The following is a 10,025-nucleotide window of genomic DNA, read 5'->3' on the forward strand; positions in this document are numbered from 1 at the left end:
GCTTCTAGGGATCCATAGGATGTTATTTTCCTTTTCTCCTTGTAATTGAATAAAAAATGTTGTACTTCTTTGTCTCGATTATATTGAATGAGATATTTTCCATAATGACAGTAAATGCTTTAAAATTTTAAAAAAAAAATTGCAAATAATACCCTAAGGGTTCCTTGAAAATAAAACAAAGCATATGCACGAGCATTTCATGCATCATTTTGCATAAGCAGGTACCTTGTTTCTGGTCTTCTTGTTCTGACTCTGTGTTCTTCATTTATTTTGAAGACAAGCTGACTCACCGGTACTATACTCGAGCCAATTCTGCAAGAGTTATGGATCAGCTAGAGCAAGAGAACCGTGAATTGAAAGAAGAGGTCGCCAGACTTGGCGCTTTGATGGAGCAACTTCTTGCTGCTCAGAATCAACCTGCTTAACCGCCTGCAACTCCTGTCCAGAGGACGGTTATATCTGAGATTGTGGTTCCGACTGTGCCAGCTGCCAGTGCTCATTTTGCGTCTCACGCCATGCCAGCCGGGTTCCCTTGGGGTATGCCTCCAGGTTTCATGCCTGACATCCCTGCCCCAACTTTTGCTCACATGTCGGCATCTAGCCCGGTCCCTGTTGCTGCTCCTCCTGTCGTGCATACCATGCCGAGGGTAGACGACACCATCTATCATTCTGAGCCGTCTGAGGGCCCGGATGTTAATGAAAAGATGGACGCTATGAACGACCAATTCCTTGAGCTGAGGAAGGAATTGAAGACCCTCAGAGGTAAAGATTTGTTCGGCAAGTCTGCTGCCGAGTTGTGCCTTGTTCCCGGAGTGAAGATACCGATTAAATTCAAAGTGCCTGACTTTGAAAAATATAAGGGGAACACATGCCCTCTTGCTCACCTGGTCATGTACGCCAGGAAGATGTCTACCCAAACGGATAATGATCAGCTTCTGATCCATTATTTTCAAGATAGTCTGTCCGGTGCTGCGCTCAGATGGTACATGAGTTTGGACAGTGCTAATATCCGATCCTTCAACGATCTTGGCGAAGCCTTCGTCAAGCAGTACAAGTATAACGTTGATATGGCTCCTGACCGTGATCAACTCAGGGCCATGTCTCAGAAGGACAAGGAAACATTCAAGGAGTACGCCCAGAGGTGGCGAGAGTTGGCTGCTCAGATTACTCCACCGCTAGAGGAGAAAGAGATGACTAAGATCTTCTTAAAGACTTTTAGCTCTTTTTATTACGAGCGGATGGTAGCAAGCGCTCCCTCTGATTTCACCGAGATGGTGAACATGGGGATGCGACTTGAAGAAGGTATCCGTGAAGGACGATTAGCAAAAGATGAGAGCTCTTCTTCTAAACGGTATGGGGCGTTTAAGAAGAAGGATGGGGAGGCACATACTGTGCAATCCCATGCCAAGCCGAGAAGACCCTCTGTTCAGAGGAAGCCAGCACGGTGCAACAGCAATCAGCACCAGATGGCTCATATAGCACCTGTATTCAGAGACAGTGCTCAATACCAGCAACCTCAACATCAGCATCAGCAGCAACAGCCGCAGTATCAGCAACAGCGTCCACAGCAACAGGCTTATCAGCCTCGTGGAAGTACAACCAACCAAGATAATTTGAATTATGATAGGAAGAAGATCAGCTTTGATCCAATTCCTATGTCATATGCAGAGCTTTATCCTTCCTTGTTGGAAAGGAAGTTGGTTAGTCCCAGGGATCCTCCTGCCGTTCCTGCAAATCCCCAATGGTGGTATAAACCAGACCAGCACTGCGTTTATCATTCTGGTGCTCCGGGTCATAACATTGAGAATTGCTATCCACTCAAGACTAAGGTTCAAGACCTTATGAGATGTGGGATTCTGAGCTTTGAAGATTCAGGCCCGAATGTTACCAAGAACCCATTGCCCGCGCATGGGAAATCTGTGAATATGGTCTAGGGGTGCCCTGGGAAGTACAAGGTCAAATATGTAAGCCATATTAGACAATCGTTGGTCGAATTACATTGGTTGCTGTGTCAGTACAGCCACATGGAGCATGACCACGACAAGTGCCGCATTTGTTCAGTTAACCGTCTGGGTTGCAATCAGGTACGAAGAGAGCTTCAAGAATTGCTGGATGAAGGTACCATTGAGATCCTCCAGAATCGCAATGTTGATGAGGATGAGCCGGAGGTTAATGTGATATCTCCTGTGTTCAATTTGCCCGAGCCTGTTGTTATTCGTTATGATAGCAGCAAGCCGAAGGTCTCTCCGTCTTTGGTGATCAAGCCTGCAGGTCCTGTGCCTTATTCTTCAGATAGAGCTGTGTCGTTCAGGTATAATCCCGTTGCTGTGCAAGATGGGGTAGAAGTGCCTTTGCCTTCAACGTCTGTGACCAATATCGCTGATGCGAGCGGGTTGACCCGTAGTGGTCGTGTGTTTTCCGCACCTCTCAAGGCTCCTGTTGCTTCTGATACTGTTGAGCGTCCGGTTGTGACAGCTGTTAATATGCAGAATCCGGCACTTGCTGTTGCCAAACAACCCTCCTCCCCTGTACAAAAGGCTCCTACTTCTTCAGTTGGCCTGAGTGGCATTATGAATGAAGAATCTGATGAGATGCTGAAGCTCATCAAAAAGAGTGAGTACAATGTTGTAGACCAGCTTCTACAAACGCCATCCAAGATTTCCGTGTTATCTCTGCTGTTGAATTCAGAACCCCATAGGGAGGCTCTACAGAAAGTATTGGACCTGGCGTATGTTGATCACGACGTCACGATTGAACAGTTTGATAGTATAGTTGCAAACATCACTGCTTGCAACACTTTGAGTTTCTGTGACGCTGATCTCCCTGAGGAGGGAAGAGACCACAACATGGCTTTACACATCTCCCTGAATTGCAAATCTGATGCCATGTCCAACATGCTGGTGGACACTGGATCATCCTTGAATGTATTGACAAAAACTACACTCTCCAAGTTGTCATATCAAGGGCCTCCTATGAGGCAGAGTGGTGTTGTTGTGAAAGCATTTGATGGGTCGCGTAAAACTGTGATTGGGGAAGTTGATCTCCCAATCAAGATTGGACCAAGTGACTTCCAGGTTACCTTCCAGGTAATGGATATCCACCCATCTTATAGTTGTCTCTTAGGCAGACCATGGATTCACGAGGTTGGCGCCGTGACATCCACCCTACACCAGAAGCTGAAATTTGTCAAGAACAAGAAACTGGTTGTGGTAGGGGGAGAAAAGGCTCTCCTGGTTAGCCATCTGTCTTCTTTCTCATATATTGACGATGAGGATGAAGTTGGAACGCCTTTCCAAGCTTTATCTATTGATGAACCAATTGAGAAGAAGTCTCCTTCATTCACTTCTTACCGAGATGCGAAACTGGCCATTGAATGTGGTGCAGTAGCTGGTTTAGGGAAGGTGATCGAGCTTGAAGACAATAGATCCCGGGCTGGCATTGGTTACTGTTCTGGGGCGTTTAATGAGCAAGGTTTGTTCACGAGTGGAGGATTCATCCATGACGATCAACCTGAGGAAGAAGTTGCTGCTATCTTGGAAGAGGATGCAGAAGATCTGAACAATTTCGTCATTCCTGGTGGTGTCTGCCACAATTGGGTCGCTGTAGATGTTCCTACAGTCATCCATAGATCAGAGTAATTGTTCACTTTGTTCAAAACCCTTCTCCCATGCCAAAAGGAGAAGTGATGACATTGTTGGCAGCATTTAATACAATGATGTTTCATTCAATTAATGCATTGTTAAACATTTGTTTTTCCATTTGTTTTCACTTTTTGCTTTTTGCATGAAATCAGTGATCACAAAAAACCCATAAAAACAAGAATAAAAGCAAACATTTTTCATCTGCATAATGATTTGCTTGTTTAAATTCTAAAGTTTTTCATTAACCAAAATCATTATGCAGGTTGATTCTAAAACCCATTGAACATAATGATCCAACGCCATCTCCCAATTTTGAATTCCCTGTATTCGAGGCAGAGGAAGATGACGTTGAAGGAATTCCTGATGAGATTACCCGTCTCCTTGAGCACGAGAAGAAGATCATTCAGCCGCACCTTGAAGATTTGGAAACCGTCAACTTGGGGTATGAGGATTGTATTCGTCTGGTGAAGATTGGGGCACTTCTTGAAGAGTATGTCAAGAAGAGATTGATTGAGTTGCTACGAGAATATTCAGATATCTTCGCTTGGTCATATGAAGACATGCCGGGTCTAGATACAGATATTGTGCAACATTTCCTGCCTTTGAAGCCTGAGTGCGTGCCTGTGAAGCAGAAGCTCAGAAGAACTCATCCTGATATGGCAGTGAAGATCAAAGAGGAAGTTCAGAAGCAAATTGATGCAGGGTTTCTGGTGACTTCTACATATCCTCAATGGGTGGCCAATATTGTGCCTGTTCCTAAGAAAGACGAAAAAGTCCGTATGTGCGTTGATTACAGAGATTTGAATAAAGCTAGTCTGAAAGATGATTTTCCTCTGCCACACATTGACATGTTGGTAGACAATACAGCTAAATTCAAAGTTTTTCCTTTATGGACGGATTTTCCGGGTATAATCAAATCAAAATGGCACCCGAAGATATGGAGAAGACAACATTCATCACACCTTGGGGAACATTCTGTTATCGAGTGATGCCCTTCGGTTTGAAGAACGCTGGAGCCACGTATCAACGAGCTATGACTACCTTGTTTCATGATATGATGCACAAGGAGATAGAGGTCTATGTTGATGATATGATTGCTAAGTCCCGAACGGAAGTTGAACATGTTGAGCATTTGTTGAAGCTTTTTCAGCGTCTCAGGAAGTTCAAACTTCGTCTGAATCCGAACAAATGTACATTTGGAGTCCGTTCCGGCAAGTTGTTGGGTTTTGTGGTAAGCGAAAGAGGTATTGAAGTTGATCCTGCAAAGGTCAAAGCAATACAAGAGATGCCTGCACCCAAAACTGAGAAGCAAGTCCGAGGTTTTCTTGGCCGCTTGAACTATATTTCCAGATTTATATCCCACATGACTGCCACATGTGCGCCTATATTCAAGCTCCTCCGGAAAGATCAGTCCCACGATTGGACCGAGGATTGCCAGAAAGCTTTCGACAGTATCAAAGAGTATCTGTCTGAACCTCTGATCTTGTCTCCGCCCGTGGAAGGAAGATCTCTGATCATGTATTTGACTGTGCTTGAAGACTCGATGGGTTGTGTACTCGGTCAGCAAGATGAATCAGGGAAGAAAGAATCTGCTATATACTACCTCAGTAAGAAGTTTACTGATTGTGAGTCTCGGTACTCTATGCTTGAGAAGACGTGTTGTGCTTTGGCTTGGGCTGCTAAGCGGTTGCGCCAGTACATGATAAATCATACAACTTGGTTGATATCCAGAATGGATCCAATCAAGTATATTTTCGAGAAGCCTGCTTTAACCGGGAGGATTGCCCGTTGGCAGATGTTGTTATCTGAGTATGATATCGAGTATCGAGCTCAGAAAGCTATCAAAGGTAGTATCTTGGCTGACCATCTAGCGCACCAGCCGATTGAAGATCATCAGGCAGTTCAGTATGACTTCCCTGACGAAGAGATTCTGTATTTGAAAATGAAAGATTGTGATGAGCCTACACTTGATGAGGGTCCGGAACCTGGTTCCAGATGGACGATGGTGTTTGATGGTGCTGTAAATCAATACGGAAATGGAATTGGGGCAGTAATCATTACTCCTCATGGCACGCATATTCCGCTTACAGCAAGGCTAACTTTCAAATGCACGAATAATATGGCTGAGTATGAGGCCTGTATTATGGGACTTGAAGAATGTATTGATTTGAGAATCAAGCATCTTGATGTGTATGGTGATTCGGCCCTGGTTGTCAATCAGATCAAGGGTGAATGGGAGACGAATCAGCCAAGTCTCATTCCGTACAGAGATTATGCAAGAAGGATTTCAACATTCTTTACAGAGGTTGACTTTCATCATATTCCTCGAGAGGATAATCGGATGGCAGATGCTCTTGCTACGCTTGCCTCAACGATAGTTGTCAAATATTGGAATGAAGTTCCTAATATTGCCGTGATGCGCTTGGATAGACCAGCTCACGTATTTGCAGTCGAAGAAGTCAATGATGACAAGCCTGTTGGTGTAAGCCCTAGAGGCCAATACATTTTGGTACTTGTATCGAATAATAAAAGGCATTCTCTTTATTATGGTTGATTAATAAAGTCCCTGGAATAGATAGTCCGTTTAATGTATTAAGTGTGACTTAATCATGAGAACACATTAAACATAAGGACACCATTCCTAAAGTATCCGTAGTCGAGCTTTAGTGTGAAGTGGGATAACATTAAAGCATTAAGACTATTATGTTTGTAGACTGATGATCACATCTCATGGATCATGGATAAAGAGTTATCAAGTCTTAAACATAGGTATGAATATTAGGAGTAATATTTATACTGGATTGACCCGCTATGAGAATACTATATAGAAAGTTATGCAAGGTGTCATAAGTTATTCTCATGGTGATAATAGTGTATTCCACTCTTCGACCTGAAACCACTATGGATCCTAGATGTAGAGTCGAGTGCTTTATTGCTGATCCAACGTTGTCCGTAACTGGATAACCATAAAGACAGTTGATGGGTACTCCACAAAGCATGCTGAGGGACATGAGTGACCTAGATGGAATTTGCCCATCCTGCATAACAGGATAAATGTCTATGGGCCCAATATTGAACTGGACAAGGATGACACGGTCTATGCCTTGTGTTCAATATAGACATAAGGGAAAAAGGGTAATTATACACATAATTATTATCACAGAAGGTTTTGTCAGATCACTTGACATTTTCGTGTCTTGGGTAGCAGTGATGTGTTGCTAGATACCGCTCACTGTTTATTATGTTAAATACGTGATTTAATATAATTGCCAACGTCACGAAAACCTACAGGGTCACACACAAAGGACGGATTGATGAGAGATAGAGTAACTAAGGAATACCGTAAGGTACGGTGCCCTTAAGTGAATTATAGAACATCGTAAGGTACGTTGTACTTGAGTAGAATACGAAATATGGTAAGGTACCATGGGCTTAAGTGATTTTGGGCATATTATAAGATATGGGCCAAAATACACTTAAGTGGGCTTTTTAGCTTGAAGCCCACACAAGTGGTTCTATAAATAGAACCCTTGTGCAGAAGCAAAAATTGCGGTTGCATTATTTTGGTTTTCTATCACTCTCTCTCTCTCACTCAAAGCCTTTATTCGTACCAGCTAGCACTGAGATTGAAGGAACCCGTTCGTGTGGACTGAGTAGAGACGTTGTCATCGTTCAAAGTTCGTGATCGCTTCGTGGATTTGCATCAAAGGTTTTGATCGTCACAAGAGATCTGCACCAAAGGTTTCAACCGTCACAAGAGGTAAATATTCTATCACTGATCATGACCATTCGTAAGGATCTCTAAAGGAGAAATTTTTATTTCCGTTGCGTTTTGGACCGCGATTCTCCTTCAAGGCCTTGGTATTTTGATATTAAGAATTTCCTCCAGAACCAGGTCTACCCGCCTGGGGCATCTGTGAAAGATAGGAAAACCCTGAGAAGGTTGTCAGGCAGTTTCTACCTCAGTGGTGAAGTGTTGTATAAGAGAAATTTTGACATGGTTTTGCTCAGATGCGTGGATAGACACGAAGCAAACCTGTTGATGACTGAGGTCCATGAGGGTTCATTTGGTACTCATTCCAATGGACATGCCATGGCAAGAAAGATGCTGAGAGCAGGCTACTATTGGCTGACAATGGAGTCTGACTGCTGCAAATATGTGAAGAAATGCCACAAGTGTCAGATTTATGTGGATAAGATTCATATTCCTCCGACACTTCTGAATGTGATTTCATCACCATGGCCTTTCTCTATGTGGGGAATTGACATGATCGGCATGATTGAACCGAAAGCGTCCAACGGACACAGGTTTATTCTCGTAGCAATTGATTACTTCACCAAATGGGTTGAGGTCGCTTCGTATGCGAACGTGACCAGACAGGTGGTTGTGAAGTTTATCAAGAACCAGCTGATTTGCCGTTATGGTGTGCCAGATAAGATCATTACTGATAATGGATCTAATCTGAATAATAAGATGATGGATGAGTTGTGCGCTGAATTCAAGATTGCACATCATAACTCTTCTCCCTATAGACCCAAGATGAATGGGGCTGTTGAAGCTGCTAATAAGAATATCAAGAAGATTATCCAGAAGATGACAGTTATGTACAAAGATTGGCATGAGATGCTGCCATTTGCTTTGCATGGTTATCGTACATCTGTCCGCACTTCAACAGGGGCAACCCCTTTTTCTCTTGTTTACGGCATGGAAGCTGTGCTCCCAGTAGAGGTGGAGATCCCATCAATGAGAGTCTTGATGGAAGCCAAGTTGACCGATGCTGAATGGATTCAGAGTCGTTATGACCAGCTGAATCTGATTGAAGAGAAGCGATTAACTGCCATGTGCCATGGTCAGTTATATCAGCAGAGAATGAAGAAAGCGTTCGATAAGAAGGTCAAGCCTCGTGTGTTCCGGGAAGGTGACCTCGTGCTCAAGAAAGTCTTGTCTTTCGTTCCCGATTCCAGGGGCAAGTGGACTCCAAACTATGAGGGTCCATATGTTGTCAAGAGAGCCTTTTCAGGCGGAGCTCTGATGCTTACAACAATGGATGGGGAGGATTTCACTCGTCCTGTGAATTCAGATGCAGTCAAGAAATACTTTGCCTAAAAAAAAGTATATGCAAATGAAAAACAGAATAGCTCGCTAAGTTGAGAACCCGAAAGGGCGGCTTTGGCAAAAATGAGCGTCTCGGTGGAGAACCCGCAAGGGTAATCCAGGCAAAAATTAGAGACTTGAAAAAAAAAAGATATATTTGCATCCCGCTAGATTGAGTACCTCACCCTGGGGCAATCTAGGCAAAAATTAGGGATTCGACAAGTAACTGCATCCTGACAAGACTTTCTGGCCACCAGCCGTCTTTTCGTCAGAGATTCTCGATTCGTTATCGACTGAAGCTTCGCATACATCGAGATTCAAATTGGTAGAGAAAGGATCATTATGTTCAATGTAGCCCTCTTCCAATATATATCACTGATTTCAAATTTGTACAGATCTATGGAGTCTTGCCATTTGCGGGCTACCATTCCATCAAATAAATTTGAGCTTTTATCCAATTATTTGCACTCTTATTTGTTTTCGTTCAACAAATGTTTTGCATGTTTTAATTGATAAAATATCATTATTTTAAACAAAGAATTTTTCAAATCTTTGTTTTAAACAAAGTGAATATTCATAATGATGAAAGGATACTCGGGAATGTCTCAGTGCTCTCCCGAGGGTGGTATGATTCCCAACAGGTAAGACATTGGTTCATATTCCTGGCATTTGGTTGTATCCTCTTTCTCCCGCTTGCTGTTGGGGTTGTTCCATAAGCAGAGTTGTTGTTGGGGTTGTTCCCCAAGCAGAGGTGGTTGTTGAAGACTCAGTTTCTTCTCCAGCAGTAATCTCCCCAGCATGGGTGTTCTACTTGTGGTAGATTCAGCGGTCGGTGGATTGATATCCCGGTACTTTACCGCCTGCCCCAGCATAGTCGCAAGCAGAGATGTTTTTGAAGACTTCGCGTTCTTCTCCAGCAGTAGTCTATCTCCTCGGCACAGTCGCTAGCGGAATTGTTGTGTCTCTCCTCAGCATGGTTGCTTTCCATTTTTCCCAGCTTAGTCGGCAGAATGGTTGTTGTGGCAGTTTTTGCCTGTTGAAAACTCTCTCAATCCCCAGTAGGGTCGGTTGGTGGTTCCAGCATCCAAAGGTTTGAGTAATTTCCTGATTTGCTTGTGATCCCGGTAGAGTAGCTTATTCTACTTGCGCGATCCGTCGGATGTATGTTCTCCCTGAGTAGAGTGGCGTGTCGCAGAATCTACTTATGTGGTGCTTTCTCCTTCAATGGTTTGTTCCTTAGAAGGATAGTTGACAGCTTTCCCCAGTAGAGTTGATTGTGCAGTTAGTTT

Source organism: Lathyrus oleraceus, chromosome 7 (assembly GCF_024323335.1).
Source record: "Lathyrus oleraceus cultivar Zhongwan6 chromosome 7, CAAS_Psat_ZW6_1.0, whole genome shotgun sequence".
In the NCBI taxonomy this organism is placed as follows: Eukaryota; Viridiplantae; Streptophyta; class Magnoliopsida; order Fabales; family Fabaceae; genus Lathyrus; species Lathyrus oleraceus.